Below are 11,778 nucleotides of genomic sequence, written 5' to 3'. Positions count from 1 at the left end.
GCTTACTAGTATTTCTAATGGTAACCAAGTGTATAAAGTAAAAAATTTTAAAATTCGAAAGAATTTAACCCCTTCCCACACTTAAGATCTTGCAATGACCTCATTTACAAGAAATCAGTAACAATTTAAATTATTGAGGGTGATTAGCGCAGAAAAAATGATTAAATTTTACCAAAGTTTCCAAACATATTGTTGTTTGTGTTGAATGATAAATGGTGCATATCATTTGTTCATTCCGTCTTGTTGTTACATCACATTTATTTTTCATCTTGTCGTCAAAATTAGTTGCTTTTGCTGAACTTAATGCCAGTCTTTGAAAATGCGTTGTTTTACCCTGTTGTGTACATAAGATAAACTGCAAACATATATACATATTTTTGAAGTTTGGTATATTACCCCACATTCAAAAATTATTAAAATCTAATAATAAAAGTTAGAAAATTATAAAAACTATTACAATATCAACATAAGTGCTAAATGTAGTAACATTACAAAAATAAAATAAATAAAACTAAATAGACTAGGGTTGATACTGATACCAGTAGGGGTTCCATGCATAACCATATGTGTTATAGAATGCTTCAGCTGGGTTATAAGTAGGATACGGTGGTTGGATCTCTATAGACCAGGGAGGAAATACGGGCTTTGGAGTAGGAATATAGTTTCTACCTATATTTTGGCAATGAGCTATGATGTGGTTTTGATGAACTTGCCAATCTTCAAATGCTCGATGTCTAGCATTTTCATACTCTTGTGAAGCTATAAACCTTTGCATTTCTGTCATTTCATTTCCCCCTCCCACATTACCTGGCTGTTGATCTCTTTCAACCTGTGGATGTCTTCCATTATATTGTACTGCGGCGTTATTTCGCATCTTCAAAACCTTAGCACCATGATATACATTTAAACCAATTGTATCGTGGGGTTCTGGTTCTTCGATTAATAATCCCCCCGACTTATATCCACATCGAGATACTCAGCACTTAATGTAATAAATATACCACCTCCTATTATACTGTGCGATCTCATCCCCCTAACCATAGCTGATAAATAATAACCCACACAATAAGGTATACTTACAGCGCTTTGTGGGTCTCGAATACACATGTGGTAAAATAAATCTTGCTCATTTACATTTTCCTTATTTTTACCTCGCTGTGTAATCGAGTTCGCTAGAAACCTGTGAATTACTCTTAACTCAGCTCTATCTATATCCAAATAAGAGTAATTTTCCCCTTTAAATCGGTGGTGGCTAGTCATTTGACTCCATACACCATGCGTATCAAAATTTTCATCAATCTTCCTACCATTTAATATCAACCGTCGACAATCGGTAGATGCTAGCTCCTCAGGCGTATATATACGTAAGGCCTGAGCCATGTCTAGTAGAGACATGTGGCGTATCGAACCTCCTAACAAAAATCTAATAAAAGCTCGATCGGTTAAACTAGCTACCCGATCATTTATTTCTATATTACACAATAATTCTTCACACCATACTTTATATACAGGTCTACGCATGTTGAATAATCGTACCCAATCATTAAAGGTAGAATTACCATACCTCTGTGTAAGTAATTCTCTAATCCGTTCGCCCAATCCTACGGCTTCTAACGGTTCCCATTCTATTACCCTAGGTACTTCAACAGCTTTAGAATGAAGAGTGTGCAAGCTCCTTTGGTATTTTGGATAATGTATCCAACGTCTGTCTAATCTCAATTTCGGGTGCAAATCTTCCACGTACATATCTAAAAATGTCATAACTGGATGAGGTATATCTTGTTTGTAATAGTTATCAACATCATGTTGTTCCGCATTCTCAGGAGGAGCAATGCGAGCTTGGGATGAAGATTCACCCCTTTCAGTCTGCAAAACACATCAAACACAATTTTTGTGCATCCAAATATGCATTAGTGTCAGCAAAATCATCAATCAAAATAATTATAATGACATGTTCAATTTATATCAAACTTATGCTCATTTTCATATTTTTATCAAATCTACACTTTTTCAAATAAGCATATACGAAAATGTTCGCCAAGTTCATAAGCATTCAACTCAAATAACATGTCAAAATAATCATTATTAGCAATTAAACAAGTTTCAAATGGCATTATCTCTCAAAAATCAAGTTCATGAATTTTAGACTTGAAAAAGTACACTTTAATTCTCAAAAATCATGTTTAGGCTCAAAGTTTGGATCATTTAACTACCTAAACATGTTACACTACTTAATTTAGCAATAATTCATGACAAAAATCGGCCATAACCTGTTTATATCAAAAAGCCCCAATTTTGCTCAAGAACACAAACCCTAGATTACTCAAAATTTGAAGTTTAAGGCTTCTAATCATGTTAAATAGCATCTCTCTAGGTTATATAAGCATAATACATAAGCAATTTAAGTATAATTACACTAAAAAGCATCAAAATCGAATTGGGTATAAAATTGCTCAAGAACACTAAATTTTTGGATTAAAGGGTGTTTTGGTGTAGAAATTTACCGTTTTCCTTGAGTAATTCCTTGATAGCATTTTTCTCAACATGATTTTGTGAAAGATTTGATTAAAAATGGTCAAAAATTGCGAATTTGGGAGGCTTTTTTTCGGGGTTTTTCGCAGTATTTTGGGTGTGGGATGTTGGGGACTGATGTCAAACCCCGTCCAGGTCCCCCTGGACGAAATCATCAATATCTGGTCTCATTGCGATGATCGACTCCAAGTAATGTCCTTAACATGAGCAAATGCACAGCGGAAGACTTAATTCGTACCTGAGAATAACATGCTTTAAAAAGTCAACATAAAGTTGGTGAGATATATAGGTTTGATGCTAGCAGCGTAATAACTATGGACCACAAGATTTCATGTATAAACATTTAATAAAAATATTCTAAGTGGTTGAGCACTTGGTAACCATACTTAACATTTAATCACGTCGCATATTCTCTTTATTATGAAATCTTACTACACTGTACCAAGTGTAGTCACAAAACGAAGTACTGTGCAACCGTTGAATACTGGTCGTCCAGTCCGGTTGGGGTTGTCAGGCCCGATAGATCTATCAACAGGATTCGCGTTTACAATACCGCTGTAAATAATAGTTACCAAGCTACAGGGAAGTATGCCAGTGGTACAACTCAACGTAGAATATATTTTTGATCACTTGTGTCCATAACGTAAATCATTTATAAAAACAGCGCATGTATTCTCAGCCCAAAAATATTTAAAGTTTAAAAGGGGACTATATACTCACCATACTGTATTTTGTAGTAAAAATACATATAACATCATTGAACAAGTATAGGGTTGGCTTCGGATTCACGAACCTATAACATTCATTTATATATTAAAACGTATACTGGAAATCACATAATTTCATTTATTAATACATGTTATATATGTAATTATGGTTATATAAGATTTACACTAAATTCTCATTTAAAGTCATATATTTATATTATACCTTAAATTATGTGTTATATATATATATATATATATATATATATATATATATATATATATATATATATCTAAAATGATTCTTGTAGTTATATTGATATCTATATATATTTAGTATTATTTTAAAATACATAATTTGTTATATGTAACTATATATAAAATGATAATACTAATTTTTAATAAAATAACAGATAAAAAAAAATATATATATATATTTTTAGTACTAAAGATATCAATAATAACAATACTTAAAATAATAACAACTATCATAACAAAAATAGTAATAATAATTATACCTTTGTAATATTTAAAAAGAGGTTAATTGCCCAAGACAGGATTCAAACTCACGACCTCTTGCTAAACAACAACACCCCTAAACCATTCTTCTATTTCTATATTTCTGTTTAATTACCATAGGCATATAGATATAACCGGTATCTATCTGTTTCTTTTTCTTTTCTATCTTTATCATTCAACCGTTTTTCATCATCAATCACCATGGGTCTTGGCCCAATATTATTTTAGTCCAACCAAATCAAGAACCGGCCCAATACTTAATTAAATCCAGCCAGTCAAAGAATGGCTTTTATACCCTCGATCTCATTTAGTAATTTGTTGTGAAATAAAAAAAATGCTGCAGGCCTCAGAATCGAACCCGAGACCTGTTGGCTAACAACACAGGTTCCAACCATCTGCACCACTCACCAATTCTGTTTTAATACGTAGGGGTATTATATTTAATATGTATGGTCCTGTTTATCGTCTTCCTCATAATTTCACTAACAACCTCGTGACTCAGTTTCACCATTATTAACTAGTTATGTTCTACATCAAAACAATGGTATCTACAGCAAGAGAGACCGAACAGTAGCAATAATCGAGCAGGAGTAGTTTTCGAGCATTTAAGGGTAGCGAATGTTTTTTTTTTTTTTATATGAATCGAAATCAGAAAAAAATAAGAGTTGTTCACAGCGGCGGTAGAACAGGTGTAACTGTATCATTTTAATGGTGTTGGAGGATTTTAAAGTATAAAAAGAAACAGAAAGTAAACGCGTGAAGGTGGTGGTCTCGAGTGGTGGAAGGCGATTAAATGGCGTTAGGGTGGAGGGTGAAGGTGATTCGTGGTGATGGTTGACGGAGATACTCACGGTGGGAGTGGATGTGGCGGTGTAGGGGTAGTGAAAGATGACCGGTGGTGGTGTTTTAGTGAAGGTGAAGGAGATATGGGTGACGATGGAGGTGTGACGTTTAAACGAATAACAAAGTTCTTATTGATGATAGTAACCTTGCGGCGGCGGCGGTGGTCATGGGTGGCGGGCATGGTGGCTCCGGTGGTAGTTGCCGGTGGCAGAGGAAGGAGAGGGTAAAGTGGTGGTGGTGATAAGCTTGTTATCTTTTTATCCTAAGTGTAAGTATATATAGATACTTTTATATATATATATATATAATTATAACTATTAATATTAATAATAATAATAATAATATATTAATTAAATATAAATAATAAATAAATAAAACGTGCCATATATATGTGTGGTTAGATAATTGTTGCCGACATCAAATATTTTAACCCGCAGAGTGTTATATCGTGTCCATTGCTAAACAGTTAATGTACAAAAGAGTCCCTAAAAATCTCAAATTTTTAGATTAAGCGTCTTAAATTATTTCACTCATTATCGATTTGAAACCTGATCAAAAAAGTTCAAAAAAATATTTATTTTCTGTTCCGATTTATATGTACGGAGTACCAATATTTAAACTTTAAAGGACAAAAATATTTATAACAAATCTAAAATCTTCGTAATCGATTTATAGTTCAACTTTTATCTTAATCTTTCATATACATGTATTATATTTATATTAAAACTAGCGAAACGTCAACCGAGTGTTACTGACGTTTACTACTTAAGCTCGAAATCATTTATTTTTAATATACTCTCTTTCTATTTATTTTCAGTTTTGAAATATCAACTTTAATTTCCAAAACAAATATATATATATATATATATATATATATATATATATATATATATATATATATATATATATATATATATATATATATATATATATATATATATATATATTTTTAAACAAATAATTTAATATAACCATATATATATTTACAAGTAATATTTATATACATAATTATATATATATATATATATATATATATATATATATATATATATATATATATATATATATATATATATATATATATATATATATATTATAAATATAGTTCCCATTACATCACATATTATTTTACATATTTAATTCTAACACTTTTAATCATATAATATTTAAATAGTATTTCAAATTATTATATATATGTATATATATATATATATATATATATATATATATATATATATATATATATATATATATATATATATATATATATATATATATATATATATATATATATATATATATATATATATATATATATATATATAAGTATATATTTAAACATGCAAGCATCTATTTACAGTTAGTTGTTCGTGAATCGCCAGGCTTGGTCAAAAGGGTAACTGATTATCCAAATATAGATTTTAGACTTTCTAGACTCAATATTAAGGTTTTTGCTTATCGTGTCGGAAACATATAGAGTTTAAAGTTTAAATTTGGTCGAAAATTTACGGGTCGTTACAACTGATATGTTTTTGCGTTTTATTTTTTTTTTCTGGAACTTGCAAACTCCGCGACTTGCGGTGTTTCCCTATTACAAACTCCGCGAGTCGCGGCGTTTATTTTTTATTTTTTTTATTATTATTTTTTTAAATCTTTAACTTATAAAACAAATATTAATTAATTTTAAAAATTTGTTTCCCTTGTTATTTAGGACGAGGTCGTTTCGGATCGATGTCCTAGTCCGTCCCTCGACAAAATTTTAAAATTTGTCTATTTAAAGCGCGGTTTTAAAAGCAAAGATTTTTGGGTTTTTTAATGTTTTTGGCATACTTTAATTCAATAAGATTAAAAATAATGATAATAAAAGTTCTCGTCCCTCCCTCGGGTAAAGCAATTTCGGTTCAACGACCTAGTCTTCAACTCACGACGAATTTTAAAAATCATATTTTTAACTTAGCGAAATAAAGTAAATTTTTGTTTTTAAATTCACACCAAACTTAAATTTAAAATGCATAAAATTAAAAAAATTCACACCAAACTTAATTAAAAATTCATATTATAAATTTACACCAAACTTAAATTATATTTTTGTTTTTATACATACAAACTTATATTAAAAATATTAATTTTCCAAATATTTACAATTTTAAAATTTTACAATATTTATTTAATATTAATTTATTAATTTTTTAAAAACATGGTAAAAATAAAATTAAAAATCTTTTTGGCTTTTATCCCACTTTAATCAATCAAATATTATCAAAAATATGCGCCCCTCTTTTCGGTAAAGTAATTTCGGTTCCATGACCTAATTTAACTCATGACGAATTTTTTGAAATATTTTGGGTTGATTGATTAAAGATATTTATACCTTAAGAATAAACGTTAAATTTCGCAGTGATGTAATAAATTTTTGTATGATATCAATAATTTCGGTCGCAAGACCTAATTTCATCGAATACCAATTTAATACTTTATAGCGAACAAATTAGCGTTTATTATCAAAAGGCTAAAAATAAAAATAAAAATAAAAACTGTACAAACTTACCTGTGAAATATATTTCTTAGTGATATGCTCTAGTCCACTCATAAGATAGTCGGGCTAATTGGTTTTCCATGGCTACATAGGCGTAACCTCGAGCATTTAATGTTTTTTCTTCTAAACATATGAACGGTCCATCTCTGCATAAAGTAACAAATTCGGTGTTTGAATAAGTTTGATTATTTGAACATTTACCTTCGTGTGACCATTTTCCGCATTTGTGACATCTTTCAAGGTGCCGTGCTCTTCTTTTCGCTGCGAATTTTGATTTTCCTTTACCAAATTGTAACTTATTATCTTCGCGTCTGGATTCTTTTCTTACTCCGTCCAATTTTTCTCTGATTACTGATACCAGTTCACTTGGTAGTGTGTCATTATTACGTTTAGTGATCAAAGCGTGTAAAATTAGACCATGGTTTAGTTCACAGGAAGTCTTCATTTCGTAAAAACCTAAAAAAAATAAAAATTCAGAATGAGGGGAGAAGACTAGTTCTTTAGGGTCTGCTAGGGAAAGACCATTCGGGTTCCATTTTCGAGAACTACACGAAAACAGAAAATCTAACTCTAACAGAAATACATATTATCCTTTAAAAGACTTGATTCTCCCCACACTTAGTTAGCTGTGGTATTGAAATTGTGATTAACTTCGTTGTCAACTTTCATTGGACTATCTATGTAATGTTTAACTCTGTGACCATTAACTTTAAATTTAATCCCATTTGAATTTATTAATTCTATCGTTCCGTATGGGAAAACTCTTTTGACTATGAATGGTCCAGACCATCTTGATTTCAATTTTCCAGAAAATAGCTTGAATCGTGAATTGAAAAGAAGAACTCTGTCTCCTTCTTTAAATTCTTTTGAACTTCTGATTCTTTTATCATTCCATTTCTTTGTTCTTTCCTTATAGATTAACGAACTTTCGTATGCTTCATGTCTTAATTCTACTAATTCGTTTAGTTGACTTAACCGTAGTCGTCCAGCTTCATGTAAATCAAGATTACATGTCTTCAAAGCCCAAAATGCTTTGTGTTCAATTTCTACTGGAAGATGACATGCTTTTCCGTAAACGAGTCTAAAAGGTGTGGTTCCAATTGAAGTTTTGTAGGCTGTTCTAAAAGCCCAGAGTGCATCCTCCAATTTTATGGACCATTCCTTTGGATTTGATCCTACGGTTTTCTCTAGAATACGTTTTAAAGCTCGGTTGGTATTTTCAACTTGTCCACTTGTTTGTGGATGATAAGCAGTGGAGATTTTATGAGTTACTCCATATCTTTTAAGAACTTTCTCAAGTTGATTATTACAAAAATGAGTTCCCCGATCACTTATTAAAGCTTTCGGTGTTCCAAACCTTGCAAAAAGACGTTTTAAAAAGTTGACTACAACTCGTGCATCGTTAGTTGGGAGAGCTTGTGCTTCTGCCCATTTAGATACATAATTAATGGCTACGAGAATGTATAAATTATTATGAGATTTTGGAAATGGACCCATAAAGTCAATACCCCAAATGTCAAATACTTCACATACTTGAATGACATTTTGTGGCATTTCATCACGTTGACTTATTTTTCCGGCCCTTTGACAAGCATCACAGGATTTGCAAAGAAGGTGTGCGTCTTTGTAAATTGTAGGCCAATAGAATCCAGCATCATAAACTTTTCTTGCTGTTAGTTGAGGCCCATAATGCCCTCCTGTTGGTCCTGTGTGACAATGGTTTAAGATTTTACTAGCTTCATCTCCGAATACACATCGGCGTATTATTCCATCGGGACAACTTTTAAACAAATGTGGATCTTCCCAGAAATAGTGTTTTATATCACTGAAGAATTTCTTTCGTTTTTGGTACGATAATCCTTTTTCAAGGAATCCACATACTAAGTAGTTTGCATAGTCTGCAAACCATGAAATTTCATTATGATCTATCTTTAATAGATATTCATCAGGAAAGTTGTCTTGTATGGCCGATTCATTTAAAACTTCTAATTCGGGATTTTCGAGACGAGAAAGATGATCAGCGGCGATATTTTCTGCTCCCTTTTTATCTCGGATTTCAATATCAAACTTTTGTAATAGTAAGATCCAACGGATTAATCATGGTTTGGCATCTTGTTTTGAAAATAGGTATCTAAGAGCAGAATGGTCAGTATAGACCACCGTTTTAGCTAGAACGAGATATGAACGAAATTTGTCAAAAGCAAAGACAATAGCAAGGAGTTCTTTTTCAGTAGTTGTGTAATTTGTTTGTGCTCCTTGTAACGTCTTACTAGCATAATATATAGGTTGAAATCATTTTTCAATCCTTTGTCCTAAAACGGCTCCCATTGCAAAATCACTTGCATCGCACATTAGTTCAAACGGTAGATTTCAATTTGGAGTTATCATGATCGGCGCATTAGTGAGTTTTTCTTTAAGAATATTAAAAGATTTAATGCATTCATCTGAAAAGATGAATGGAGCATCTTTTTCTAGGAGTTTATTCATAGGAGTGGCAATTTTAGAAAAATCTTTTATGAAACGTCGGTAAAAACCGGCATGCCCTAGAAAACTCCTAACTCCTCTAACATTGGTGGGATGTGGAAGTTTAGCAATTACATCTACTTTAGCTCTATCCACTTCAATTCCTTCTTTTGAAATTTTATGTCCAAGAACGATGCCTTCTTTAACCATGAAATGGCATTTCTCCCAATTAAGTACTAGATTTGATTGTTCGCATCTAATAAGCATTCGTTCAAGATTAGCTAGACATGTTTCAAAAGTATCACCGAAGACTGAAGAGTCATCCATGAAAACTTCCATGCATTCTTTTATCATGTCGTGAAAAATCGCCATCATGCACCTTTGAAAGGTTGCAGGGGCGTTGCAAAGTCCAAATGGCATGCGTTTGTAAGCAAAAGTACCATAAGGGCACGTGAATGTGGTTTTCTCTTGGTCTTCGGGTGCTATTGAAATTTAAAAATATCCGGAAAACCATCTAGAAAACAACAGTAACTGTTTCCGGCTAATCTTTCCAACATTTGATCAATAAAAGGTAAGGGAAAGTGATCTTTTCTGGTGGCGTCATTTAATTTTCTATAATCAATACAAATACGCCATCCTGTTACAGTCCTAGTAGGAATAAGCTCATTTTTCTCATTTGTAATGACAGTCATGCCACCCTTCTTAGGCACGCATTGAACTGGGCTTACCCATGGACTATCAGAAATTGGATAAATTAAACCTGCATCAAGCAGTTTAATAATTTATTTTTTAACAACATCTTGTATATTAGGATTTAGTCTTCGTTGGCGTTGCACATACGTTTTATGACCTTCTTCCATAAGGATTTTATGTGTGCAATACGAAGGACTTATTCCTTTAATATCATGAATCTTCCATGCAATGGCTGGTTTATGAGCTTTCAACATAGAAATGAGTTGTGATTTCTCATTTTCAGTAAGAGAAGACGATATTATTACAGGTAATTCAGATTCACCATGTAAATAAGCGTATTCCAAATGATTTGGAAGTGGCTTTAACTCTAATGTCGGAGGTTCTTCTATCGATGATTTATATCGATATCTGTCTTCTTCTTTTAGCATTTAAATTTCTTCTGTTGTTGGTTCATATCCATTAGCTATTAGTGTAGCTAACATTTCAGTTTCATCAATTGGTTCAGTTCCTTCTCCTAAAGAACATTCTCCTGTTCCTTGTAATTCTGGAAATTCTTCTAACAATTCTGCATGTGAATCTATAGTTTGAATATAATAACATGTATCATCTGCAGATTGTGGTTGTTGCATTGCTCTATCAACTGAAAAGGTAACACTCTCGTCCTCTATACTTAGGGTCAGTTTCTTACCAAACACATCTATCATTGCTTTAGCCGTGTTTAAGAATGGTCTTCCTAATATGAGAGGAACTTGACAATCTTCTTTCATGTCCAGAACAACAAAATCTACTGGAAATACTAAAGTACCAACTTTAACTAGCATGATCTCCATTATCCCTCTAGGATATTTTATTGATCGATCTGCTAGTTGTATGCTTATTCGTGTTGGTTTCAATTCTCCAAGGTCTAGTTTAGTGTATAGTGAATACGGCATTAAATTTATACTAGCACCTAAGTCTGCCAATGCTTCTATTGAACTAAGACTACCCAGAAAACATGGAATTGTGAAACTTCCTGGATCTGATAATTTTTCTGGTATCTTATTCAACAGCACTGCTGAACAATTAGCATTCATAGTAACAGCCGAGAGTTCTTCCATTTTCTTTCTATTCGAGATTAGATCTTTCAGAAATTTAGCATATCTAGGCATTCCTAAAATTACATCAATGAAAGGAAGATTTACATTTATCTGTTTAAACATATCCAAGAATTTGGATTGCTCGGCTTCAAGTTTCTCTTTCTTCATTTTACTCGGGTAAGGAAGTGGTGGTTGGTATGATTTAACATAAGGTTTTGCCTTAACTATGTTATCTTCATTAACCTTTTCAACTACTGGTTCTTTTTCCTTATCTTGTTCAGGTTGTGGTTCTTGTGGAGTAGGAATAGCTTCATCAGAAGTTACAGGTATTTCAGGTGGTTTAAGTGTAATACCACTTCTTGTGGTAATGGCTTTAGCTGTTTCATTCCGGGGGTTAGCATTTGTATCACTA

Source organism: Rutidosis leptorrhynchoides, chromosome 3 (genome assembly GCF_046630445.1).
Source record: "Rutidosis leptorrhynchoides isolate AG116_Rl617_1_P2 chromosome 3, CSIRO_AGI_Rlap_v1, whole genome shotgun sequence".
NCBI lineage: Eukaryota > Viridiplantae > Streptophyta > Magnoliopsida > Asterales > Asteraceae > Rutidosis > Rutidosis leptorrhynchoides.
This window is presented reverse-complemented; position numbering follows the sequence as displayed.